This window comes from Solanum verrucosum, unplaced genomic scaffold (genome assembly GCF_900185275.1).
Source record: "Solanum verrucosum unplaced genomic scaffold, falcon-dt-bn FXZP01000147.1, whole genome shotgun sequence".
In the NCBI taxonomy this organism is placed as follows: Eukaryota; Viridiplantae; Streptophyta; class Magnoliopsida; order Solanales; family Solanaceae; genus Solanum; species Solanum verrucosum.
In genome coordinates this window covers 2,836,069-2,848,088 of record NW_026020343.1, presented here as the reverse complement: position 1 = coordinate 2,848,088, position 12,020 = coordinate 2,836,069, and the positions used below count along the sequence as shown (strand labels likewise).

At 33.6% G+C, this 12,020-nt stretch overlaps 1 protein-coding gene and 1 pseudogene across 2 annotated transcripts in view; one reads left to right on the top strand and one right to left on the bottom strand.

Annotated features, from left to right (window-relative positions):
• Positions 1–12,020, top strand: part of LOC125837375 (probable protein phosphatase 2C 10) — a 1,808,044-nt gene that overhangs the window by 1,524,554 nt on the left and 271,470 nt on the right. The window lies entirely within an intron of this gene.
• LOC125837395 (pentatricopeptide repeat-containing protein At3g22690-like) lies at positions 4,750–9,065 on the bottom strand (annotated as a pseudogene).

The window sequence follows — 12,020 nt, the reverse complement described above, 5'->3', positions numbered from 1 at the left end:
CAGAAGGTACCTGTAACTTTACCTGAGAGTTTTGAGGAAAGTTTTGCTTTATTAGAAAATACAAAATATAATTCACAATTCAGGCTGGCGGAGTTATTGAGTGCACTGTAAGCACAAGAACAACGAAGGATGATGAGGCAAGGGGGATCTATTGAGGGAACCTTTCAAAAGAAGTTGCAATTTTGTTTAGGTGTCCAGGGAAATAAGGAGAAGAAAAGAAAGGGAATTATGGAAACTACGAAGCTACAACACAAGAAATTGGGTTGTTGCAACCGGTAACTACAGAGAAGGCAAATATCCTCCGTGCCAACATTGTGGGAGGAGAAATCATCCACACTTCATGTGCTCAAGAAAACCTGATATGAAATGCAGGAACTGACACAAACTTTGTTATGCTGAGATTATCTACAAAGAGAAGGGGTTACAATAATAAAATGAACCACATATTGAAAACCAACAAGATGATCATCTATTTGTGGCCACATGTTTGACAAGAAAAAATTCAAGTGATATTGTACGAACCACATCACCAATGATGAAAGGTTTTCAGAGAACTTAATAGATTAGTTAAATCAAGAGTCAGGATAAGAAATGGAGAATACCTCCCAGCGAAAGGAAAGGGACCCGTAGCAATAGAGAGTTACAAAGGTACAAAATTATTTATGACGTTTTATTTATTCCTGAAATTGATCAGAATTAAATATGTGTTGGACAACTACTAGAAAATGGAATGGAGTTATTGTTTGCAAATAAAGCGTCCCAGATAAGTGATGCTAATGGTAAAAAAATATTCAAAATTAAAATGCAGGGAAAATGTTTTTCCTTGAATCCAGCGGAGAAGGAACACATAGCTTTTCCAATTCATTCTACTATTATGGAATTGTGGCACAAGAGATTGGGACATTTTCATTACAAAGATTTATTGTTTATATAATGTAGCAAATTGATAAATGGTCTACCAAATTTGGAGGAACATCTCTCAAGATATAAGGTTTGTTTACTCAGTAAGCAGACTAGACTTGCATTTAAAAGTTCCACCTAAAGAGCTACATAGAAGTTGCAACTCATTCATAATCTTTATGGTCCACCAAGAACTCCATCACCCAATGGGAATAGGTATTATATTATCTTTATTTATGATCTAACAAGAATATTTTGGATTTATTTTATGAAGTTTAAGTCCGAAGTTGTTGGAATTTTCATGAAGTTCAAAGCTTGGATAGAAAATTAGAATGTCTGCAGGATTTAGGTCATTAGATTGGAACTGAATATACATCATATACGTTAAATTATTTTTGTGAAGATGTTGAGTTAAGAACCTACTCACTATCCTTTATTCTCCACAACAAAATGAAGTGAGTGAGAGAAAGAATAGAAAAATCATGGAAATGTCAATATGATTGTTGCATGAGAAGAATCTACCAAAGAAGTTTTGGGCTGAAGAAGCAAATACTATTGTTTTCTTGTTGAATAGATTGTCTACGTGGGTAGAGGAATGAAACACTCCATTCGAGGCATGGTATGGTGTCAAACCTATTTTGAAAAACCTCAAGATATTTGAATGTCTATGTTTTTGTTATGTTCCACGGGTTAGGAGAGACAAGATAAATAAGAAGCAAGTTTAGGAATCTTCATTGGCTATAGCTTATTTTCTAAAGCTTACAAGATATTTGTATCGCAATCAGGTAAGATTATAAGAAGTAGAGACGTTTAATTCCTTTAAGATGAGCAGTGTGACTGCAATAAGGAGTCTCCAGTTAAGAACAATAATTCACAGATTGATTATGTTGAATTCGTGGATGACCAGCCTATTACGAGTACAAGGTCACTCTTCGATACTTATTAGAGTTGCAATGTTGCTGTTTTTTATCATGCATAAATGAGGAAGTAAAAATGGATAAAAAAATAGATAAATGCAATGAAGGATGAGCTAGACATGATACTTTTTCCCCAATAGCCAAATTGGATACAATTCAAATGCTTTTGGCTATAGTGGCACAAAAAAATTGGAATTTTTTTCAAATGGACGTGTAGTCTGGCTTCTTGAATGGTCTACTAGAGGAAGAAATTTATATTGAACAGCCAGAAAGGTTCAGCATGCAAATCATGATGATATGATTTATCTATTAAAGAAATTTCTATGAGGATTAAATGAAGGTCCTAGAGCTTGGTACAGCCATTTGCTAGACTTGGCCTTTGAAAAAAACTTAAGTGAAATTGATTCTTCATGTCAAGAAAGTTTTCTTTAACATTTTTATTATTTCTCTTTATGTCGATGATTTACATGTGACACGAAATATTGTTGCACTGATTGAAGAATTCAAGGAGGACATGATGGAAGCCTTTGAGATGACTGATCTTTGCGAGATGACTTATTTTTCTAGAAATAGAGATCAATCAAACTCAAAATGAAGTCTTTGTTTGTCAAAAGAAATATAAAAGGGAGATTCTAAATATATTTAGAATGAAAGGAAGCAAGAGTGTGTGTACTCCGTTGAATCAAAAAGAAAAGTTGAAAGGGGATGATGGAGTCGAACTAGTTAATGAAGGATAACATCGAAGCTTAATGGGATGATTGATGTATCGCACAACAACAAGGCTTGACATTTTTTTTTTTTGAGTGTTTTATCCACGTCTTTAAATTGTGAAAGTAGCTGTGGCTGATAAAAGAGTGGTTAGGTATCTTAAAGGAACTCTAACCTATGACAACAAATTGAGCAAAAAGTCAAAATTTTAAACTGTGGATATTCTGATAGTGATGGGGCAGGTCAGCTGGTGATATGAAAAGTACTTATGGTTATTGATTAAATTTTGGATCAGGATGTTTCTCATGGTGCTCAAAGAAACATGAAATAGTTACACAATGAACAACTGAAGCAGAATTAATCGCAACAACATCAATTGTTAATCAAGCAGTATGGCTTAGGATAATTTTGGTCGATTTGCAGTTGAAGCTAGAGGAAAACAATAAGATCCTTGTGGATAATAAAGCTACCATAACCATATCCAAAGATCCCGTGTGAACAAGCATTTCAATATCAAACTTTATTTCTTGAGAGAAGTACAGAAACATGGTGAAGTGGTTCTACTCTATTGCAAATCAGAGAATCTGTGTCGGACATTTTTGCCAATTTCATTTCATGTTAGCAGGTTCAATTTTCTTAGAGATCTATTTTGAGTCGGTGAGAGACTTCAGCAGATAATTAGGAGATTAGTTATTTTTTCTTTTGGTCATTATCCTTATAACTAGTTATAGTTTGTCGTATTTCTAGGCATGTTAGTAGTCTTTAAGCACTCCATGTTCTATTTTAGTTGTAACTCCTTTATTTATTTAATTAGCTTGAAGTTCAATATACTAAGGGGTTGTTTGGTGTGAAGGATAACACAAAATAGTCCTGAGATTTAATTATTGTGCCACTTAATTTGTTGTTTGGTTGGTAAGTCTGGGATAACTTATCCAGGTATTGATAATTAGTAGCGACATAAGCTATTCCTCCCCTTGGGTGGTATAGTAATTTCGGGATAACTTATCTCGGGCCGGTATAACTTATCACGGGATAAAGTAAGTAAATGACAAAGATATCCCTTTAAACCCTTATTATAAATCACGTTTTACATTCATAAAAGGTATTTTAGTAAAGAAATAATTTGTTCTTAAAATTTATGCATTCATACTATTTTGAATGCAACAAACCAAACAATCAATAAGAAATAATCTCAGCATAACTTATCCCATCATAATTAATCCAACCTTATTTTTCCCATCTTACTAATCCCATCATAACTTATATTCAAACAAAATAACAACTAAGTTTTTCCATCAAATTCATCTCGCTATTTCAATTTAATAACAAATACTAAGTAAATTTGTCTTTTTATAGAAACTACGGATTCTCTAAATCTAGAACTTCCCAAATCTACCCTTGTACCTGCAAGTTTGTAGTTAGACTATCTAGAGTCTAATACTTATCTATAGTCTCTTTGATGATAGTAATTATACTGCAACGAGATCTCTCCTTTGGAAGGAATGTCCTTAAAATATTATCATTCAATCCTGAGTTCATACTAGTTTCTAGTCAGTTGAAAGGTGCATGGTTTAAATAGATTTATGAATCACCACATGTAAGTCATTCACCACTATTCCATGAGTTACATCTAAATGATTAATCTAACATGCTGCGGTCTGAAATGCCATGCAATACTGAAAAAGGCGAGAATGTACCAAGAGTACATGGAGATGGTTCATCCCCACTATGAGGTCCTACCTGATTCGTTGCAACTCCTGGACAAGATTGGCTGCATCAACTAAGATGTTTTACAGGCAACCACTACATTAGCTGATAAACCTCACCATGAAGCAGTGGGATCATTTGAGAATTGGGGCTGGTGATGAAGACTATCCAGACTATGGATTTGGTCTAGAAACCTGAATTTCTAGTTTCATTTTAAATGTTATTCCCGTCAGCATCACCTTCCCCAAGACAAAACTATGTATGTTTTGAAAAATGTTTATCGTATTGATGCTTTTGAGTTTATCTAGTGTTTTGTGTTGAGAGATAGCATTTTACATTTGTGTTTCATATGCTAAAAATGTTGATCAAAATTTTTAATGTTCTTTGTGGTAATGGACTTAAAGAAATGCAAGAAAACAGATCAGAAATGTCTTGAGTGGTCAGATTCTTTCTAGTATCTATGACAATGGGACAAAACACAAAAGCTTTCTTAGCATTATAGTGATTCCTTTTTTCTTCAATCTTTCCTCTTTAGATCACAATTAAGGAATCGTGTAAAGGGGATTGATCTGCTGCCATCATATACTTTTGAAACAAATTTTGCAAATGAATAGCAATCTGAACACATGCGAAGGTTTTTAATTATACAAATGGGATGTCCCTGAGATGTAGGGATGAGTCCATATGCCATGGCTATTTTCTCTCTGTGTCAATTAAACAAGAATGATTTCTCTTGTTAATCAACATCCATCTGAACATTTGTTAGATCAATCCACTTTGTTAGCTTGAATCCGGGTTCTTCTTTTTCCCTCTTTCCTTCATGGAAATACTTACATTGGCAACATCAGTCCACTTCCCTCCCAAAGCATAAACATTTGGAAGAAGCACATGGATCCCAGCTTTATCTGGGGGAGGGGGGGATGATTCAGAGATCATATCAACTTCATAAGTTGCTCTCTCATTGTCTTTATGCATTTTACAAGCAGCAAGAAAATGCCCCCAAACTGCATCATTGGCATGTGTTTTCTTTTTTATTATGTCAACACCTTCTATCAATAATCCAGCGAAATCAAACATATCACAATGCACCCATAATGCACTATCTGTCGTGAGACGCCATTGATCTCTTTCATACGCCTTAAAATTTTCATTCTTTCTCCTACTAAGCCCCCATGGCTACATGCTGTCAGTACAACGACAAACACAACTTGATAAGGTTCCACCCCTTCCTGAAGCATCTCCAAGAATAGTTCAACTGCCTGCTTACAATTTCCTTACACAGCCATGGTCTATATTGCTCCAGTCAAGGCAGAGACATCCCTCTCTGTTGATACCCAATTTTGGACCTCCACAATACAAATTAATCATCGAGCTTCCTAAATTCCAAATGATTTGAAATAATTGGCTTTATAAAATTCAAAATAATTTTCAAGTCATTTTAAGTAGTTTGTCATTTTTATAAATTTTAAAATAATGAATATGATATTTTATATAATTATGTGTCTAATTAGTATATTTTATGAATGTTCAAAAATTGTTTCAAAAGGGTTTTAGCTTTATTTAAATATTTGGTTATTTAGTTTAAATTAATTAATAGCTTATATTTCTAGTTAATTAGTTTATAATTAATTTAATTATTATATAATTATGTGTCTAATTAGTATATTTTATGAATGTTCGAAAATTGTCTCAAAAGGATTTTAGCTTTATTTGAATATTTGGTTATTTAGTCGTTTATATTGGTAAATTAATTAGTTTATAATTAAGTTAATTATTTTATTTTGTTAAGATTAAGAAGCTCATTAATTAATTAATATCAATTTATCTTGTTTAATTACTAGCCGAATCTATCTTAGCTAAAATCTAATTGGCTAAGTTTTTCTAACTCCCCTTTCAACCGACCCCACCTTTTTTTTAATTAATAACAACCCCTTAATACAACAATACAATGATCCAAACGTATCCAAAACAATACAATGCCCAACCAAACCGACCCCACCCGCCCACTTATTTTCCAATTCAAGAAGCTGCCAGCCCATATAATAATACAATACATACATGTACCAACCAACCTCTTCCAATAAAATAATAACAACAGCAAGCAGTACCGCTTGACCCCACCTCTTTTTCCCTTTTAATTTCTAACATACAATACATACAATTCCAAGCAACACTGCATACAATACATCAACAGCAACCAGCCCGCCCCACCCCCTTTTTCCCTTCTAATTTCAACAATAGCAGCAGCAGTCCAAAATGTCAACAACAGCTGTACGCAGCAGCCCTGCTGCCTCGGATTTTCTGGGATTTTGGAGAAATTTCATACCAAACTCAGTTGCTCCCTGTTGGCCTTGAAAAGGAGCAAGAAATTTGAATTTGAAATGAGAATTTCACCCGATTTCCCCCTAATTTCCATCTATATATTCATCCTTTGCATTATTCACCCATATCCCAATTGCCCTAAGCGTCCTCATCACAACATATTGGAGAAGCCTTATCGTAAATATCAACATTAGAGTCTAGCGTCTAAATTTTTTTATTTTTTATTTTAAAAAAAAGTGTAATGAAATCTCTGATGTGGCAATAATTTTGTATCGTTTAAAACAATTTTTGGTATTATATTGTGAAGAAGGAACTTTACATGTGCTAGTTAACCTGTTGGAGGATGTGATTGATATTTTATGTCTTTTTCTTGTATACTGATTGTGCATTATTTGCTCTTTTGGTATCATCAAGTATCAATTTAAGTTGATTTGTTTTGCTTTTATATTGTTGTTGACATTTATATATAATAAATAAAAAATGTAAAGTTGCTATTGGTTTCTTCTCGTACTTGTCCTAATATGGATATGCATTTGTTTTTCTTTGTTTAATATAGAACCTAAGTATATTGTATAATAGTCTTCCTCGTTATTGAATTTTTGTTTACATTCAACTTGTGCATTTCTCATGATAGCTCATGTCCCTCTATTGGGCATTAGGTTCTTCACTTTTTTTTTTAGTCGTATTCAAATGTTGTCATGTTGATTGTCTACTTTGGATTATCTTTTTTTTTAACTCATGAAGTTGTTGTTATTTGCCCACTTCCTTATTAGTTCATGGTTGATAATGTGTGTATAGTTTATGTTTATTAATTATATAAGTCAATACTACGTGTATGCCTTATTAATTGTCAATTGTTTTCTTATCATATACTAATTTGTATTCATTTATTTTCTTTGTCGTAAAACGCCATGAGAGTCTTTTGGACTCGAAATCTCCTTATTTGCATGACAAGGGGCCATGGGGGTTCTAAACTCTCCCTTCGAGTCGATTCTTTGGTCAATCAAAGCGGAATGCAAGCCAATATAGGTCTTGAGAAGCTGACTTATAGGTTAAGGAAGCTGCTACAAGTTTCGGAAAGCAGAAAAAAGGGTTGTATACATCTGATATACACCGATATACAACTGATATATACAAAAAAGGGGAATTGGGTTAAACCCAAAAATGGCAACAAATTTGGCCAAAAAAGGAGGCCCATAATTCAAATTCTCCCTTATTCTTTAATTATTTAATCGTGATAATTTATTTGGTGTTTAACTCTAACTTTATAATTGTTAATTAACATAATGAATTCCCCAAAAGATGAGTCATTTTCTTTGTGTTGGTTTAATTTTAATACATTTCATGTTTCGTGTTCATTTATTTTAGTGATCAAGTATATTGGTCAAAATTTTATATCTTGTTAAACCTTTTGTACTTAAAAGAGAAGTTCTTTAATGCTTTTTTGCTTAATCAGATCTTACTCATTTTTAAAATTGTTTTAAGTTAAAGTACTTTTCTCAAATAAACTTTAAAAATATTAGTCAAAACCTTTTATAATTAATTAAAATATAATAATGCTTACTTTGTCATTTTCTCAAAAAGTTTAGTCAATTAATTCAAAATGATATTCATGCTTTAATTTATTAAATTGGTTTAAATTATTATTTCAAAATGAATTAAATAAATTCTAATTAATCTAGTTTTATTAATATTCTAATCACTTGTATTTCGAGTCAAATGTTTCATTTTTGGGTCCCTTTCTCTAAAAATTAAAACAAAAAATAAAAAATAAAAAATGCGTCATTTATTTAATTATCTTCTCAAAGTTCATCAAATATTGTACGTTATTATTTTTTATCGTTATTTTCCTAAAAAATAGTCAAATATATTTTAGCCAAGTCGCAGGTCAACCGCATGTTAGCGGACACTTCGAATGCTTAAACCCTTCTCGAAGTGTAAATTGAACCCCGAACCTTCTTTGATATCTTCAAATGATTTTTTCTGTTTAAATCTTTGAAAATTATAAGTTTTCTTAATTTCTTTAAAAAATTAAGTGACGACTCTTTTCTAAGTATTTTTCAAATTGTTTTATACTTAGAACATTTCAAAAAAGTGATTTTTCTAAATACAGTAAAATTACGACACAACACTCTCTTTCATTTTGTTGAACAATTCCATCGCATTTGTAGGATCACACCTACAAAACATGTCAACAAGCGTGGTACTTAGCTGAATACTAGCTGAATTTCGTACTTCTCAATGTGATTATATATCCATTTATCAAGATCAGTATCTCCTAAGTATCCACAGACAGATGAAACATTGACCATTGTCACTCCATCTGCTTTAATCCCCTTATTCTGCATTACACGAAGTAGATAAATTGCATCCACCACATCTGCTCTGCTTTATAAAACCACCAATCATGGTGTTCCATGACACAAGGTCACTCTCCGGCATCTCATTGGAAGTTCTGCAAGTTGCCTCCACATAACCATTTCTCAGAAAGCCAACAACAATTGAATCCATGTAGACTCTTCAAAATACATTCAAATTAGCAACAACAAAAATCTTGGATTACATAGTACTCTTGTAAATAGTTGATATTCAATCCAACAGGGCGAGAAAGACTCTTCAATAACAAGCAGACAAAAGTGCTGAAACGGTTCTAAATGAAATTAGCTACAAATAAAGGATGAATATTATTTACTTAAATAAATAAATTACGAAAAGTAAATGAGTTTCGTTGTAATTTTCAAGTAACTAAAGTTTGTTGTATTACTATGATTAACACAAGTAACAAGATTTTAACTTCAACGTTGTGATGATAGATGAATGAAACCTGGGTTGTGTTTCCCATGACTTTACACCTAGTGTTGATTCCTCAACAAGTTTTGAGTGATTTTTTCTTTGCAGATTACGAGCGAGTTAAATGTATCTAACACTTCTCAGTCTTGTTAGATAACTTCCACTCAAATACTCTTGGTCTTAGATTGTTGTCTGATTTTATCCTCGCATATTTTGGTGTCAAAATTACCTTGTTACGAAGTTGAATTTTCACTCCAAACCATCAAATTAATTCTACTTTTTCCTAACTACCAATTTTATGTTGAACAATTGATAGATGTAGGAAAGTTCTAATGCGTTCACTCATTAGATAGAATGAATAACGAAAGTATGAAGTATATTTTGCAAATATTAATCGCACTCTACTCGTTTTGTGAATCTACTCTTAGTATTACTGTCATGGTTCCCATAACCCTAGTTGTTGTATTTAGCCACTCATTCTTTCAATAGAATAAGCAAACATATATGCTGAATACATTAAAAGAGATCACTTACGAAGATTACAAATTCAATGAAAGCTTAATTTTCCAAAACCAAATCAACATCTTCAAGTTATGATCCGAAGTAATCGATAAAAATCAAAGTAGAGAATGTGGAAAGTAGTCTATCGTTCAAGCTATGACGAGATAATTAAAAAATTAAACCTACTAAATTCAAATAGTCTATCTAAAAAGAGTTCAAGCTATGAAGAGAATAAGTTAGGGGGACCACGCTGCATCTGGACCTCCGTGGTCTTTGCTTGGCCAACATTCAACTTGGTTCACCAATGCCCTCTTACTGGTTCATCTTCAAGGATAGAAGGACGGACCGTGAAGCAAACCACGACCCGTCAAGGGCATCCTCATCATTACTTGGGCTTTGATCAATTTCCCTTCTTAACTGCTTCCACTCTACGAGGTTTAGGACGGCTCGTCAGTGATATTTGCATAATCAAGACACACCTTCAGATTCAAGTGTCTACGATCATACAATAGTAATATAACCCAACCGAATTGGTTGGGGTTGAGTCCCAAGGGAGCGATTTCTGAGAATTAAGTGCGAAATTGCTAGAGTTAACCGTAGCAAAAAACATTATTGTGTAAAAAACATCATAAATTAAGGGGTTTACACGAATGTCAATTATCAATTAGGGGTTTGTAGTCGATTAACATCTAAAACAGTGAAAATAAAAAGATGCGAATATAGGGAGACGGGATTCTTAGGATGTGATAGGAATATGGGATAAACTACATAATCGAGTAAATTCTATTGATAATCAATTGTTGAACATTTGTAACTAGGCTAGACTTTAGTGGGGGTAAATTCTCTCTCGAGTAACTTACCCCGAATCAACTCGATTTCTCTCGAACACCGAGTTGCCACTTTCAAGGACAACCTCCGCCTTAACGCATTCCCTCTCTCGAGCTGAATGTGTGGGAAAAGGCCTAGGATTCACTCTCACGAGTTAAACCCATGATGACCCAATAAGCACCGGTTATCAATTTAGTAGTCTTAGTTTTAAAACTTCTCTCTCGATCAAGCCAAAAACACTAAGATGAAATTGTATTTGGAACTACAATCCCATTAAGTTCAAACACAACTACTAAACAAAATCACATTTAAACAACAAATAGACTAACAATAAGCAATGCCCAACAGGAAATTTAACCCATATTCACAAAATCACACCCTAAGAATTGGGGTTTTAGCTAGACATAGAGAAAAGGAAGAAAATGATACCAAATCGAAGTAACATCAACTGGGTATGATTTATATTCACTTTAAACGAGGCTAGGATGAAGAATCTTCAACACGCACTTTCAATTTCTTGGAATTGGAAGTGTTCAATCTTTAAAAGCTAAGAACAAGGTCTGTCTACTTGAAACTTAGAAAAATAAAATGTTGTTTTTGAAATTGCATACTAAGATAAAAATTCAACTAGTATTAATAATTGTCGAAAAATGTGATGCGAAGGATCACTCGGTGCTGTTAGTCAGGGTCACCGATGCCCTTGGCGACCTGCCCTTTGGTTTGCTTCATCGCCTTTTAGCTTTTGCCTTCAGCATCTTCTCGTTCTGGATCATTGGGCAATATAGTACTGCTTCGGGGAACTGTTCGGCGACACGCCGACTGCTCTCTTTCATCGCCGATTTGATCTTTTCCTTCAGGACTCAGCACACTGGAACTTTGGGCTAGGTTAAGGCTTTCGGCTACTCGCCGAATGCATTAGGCGATCCTCAGGCCTTCTTTTCTTCGTCTTTTTAGCAGTTTTGTTCCTTTTTGCCAAGTAGTGTCTATTCCTTGCCTCAAACTCCAAATACCTGAAATTAAGGATTTACATCAGTTATGGAGACAAAATATGCATTTGAGGACACTAATTCTATTGAAATAAATCCCTAAATGAGTCTAAATTGTGGACTCATCAACACCCCCTACTTAAACTTTTGCTTGTCCTCAAGTAAAACTTAAGTTTGGCAGTTCAAAAAGGATGTCTCGAACAGTGCTACACTAGACCTAATTATGAATGCACACACAAGACTCAATTTACTCATGCGAAGATCAAATGTGCACTTAATGTTTCAAGTTGTGACACACCATTATCAAAGAATCTCAAGCTCACTATATTTACTTCAAATGCAAGTTCAAGCTCAACAAAGG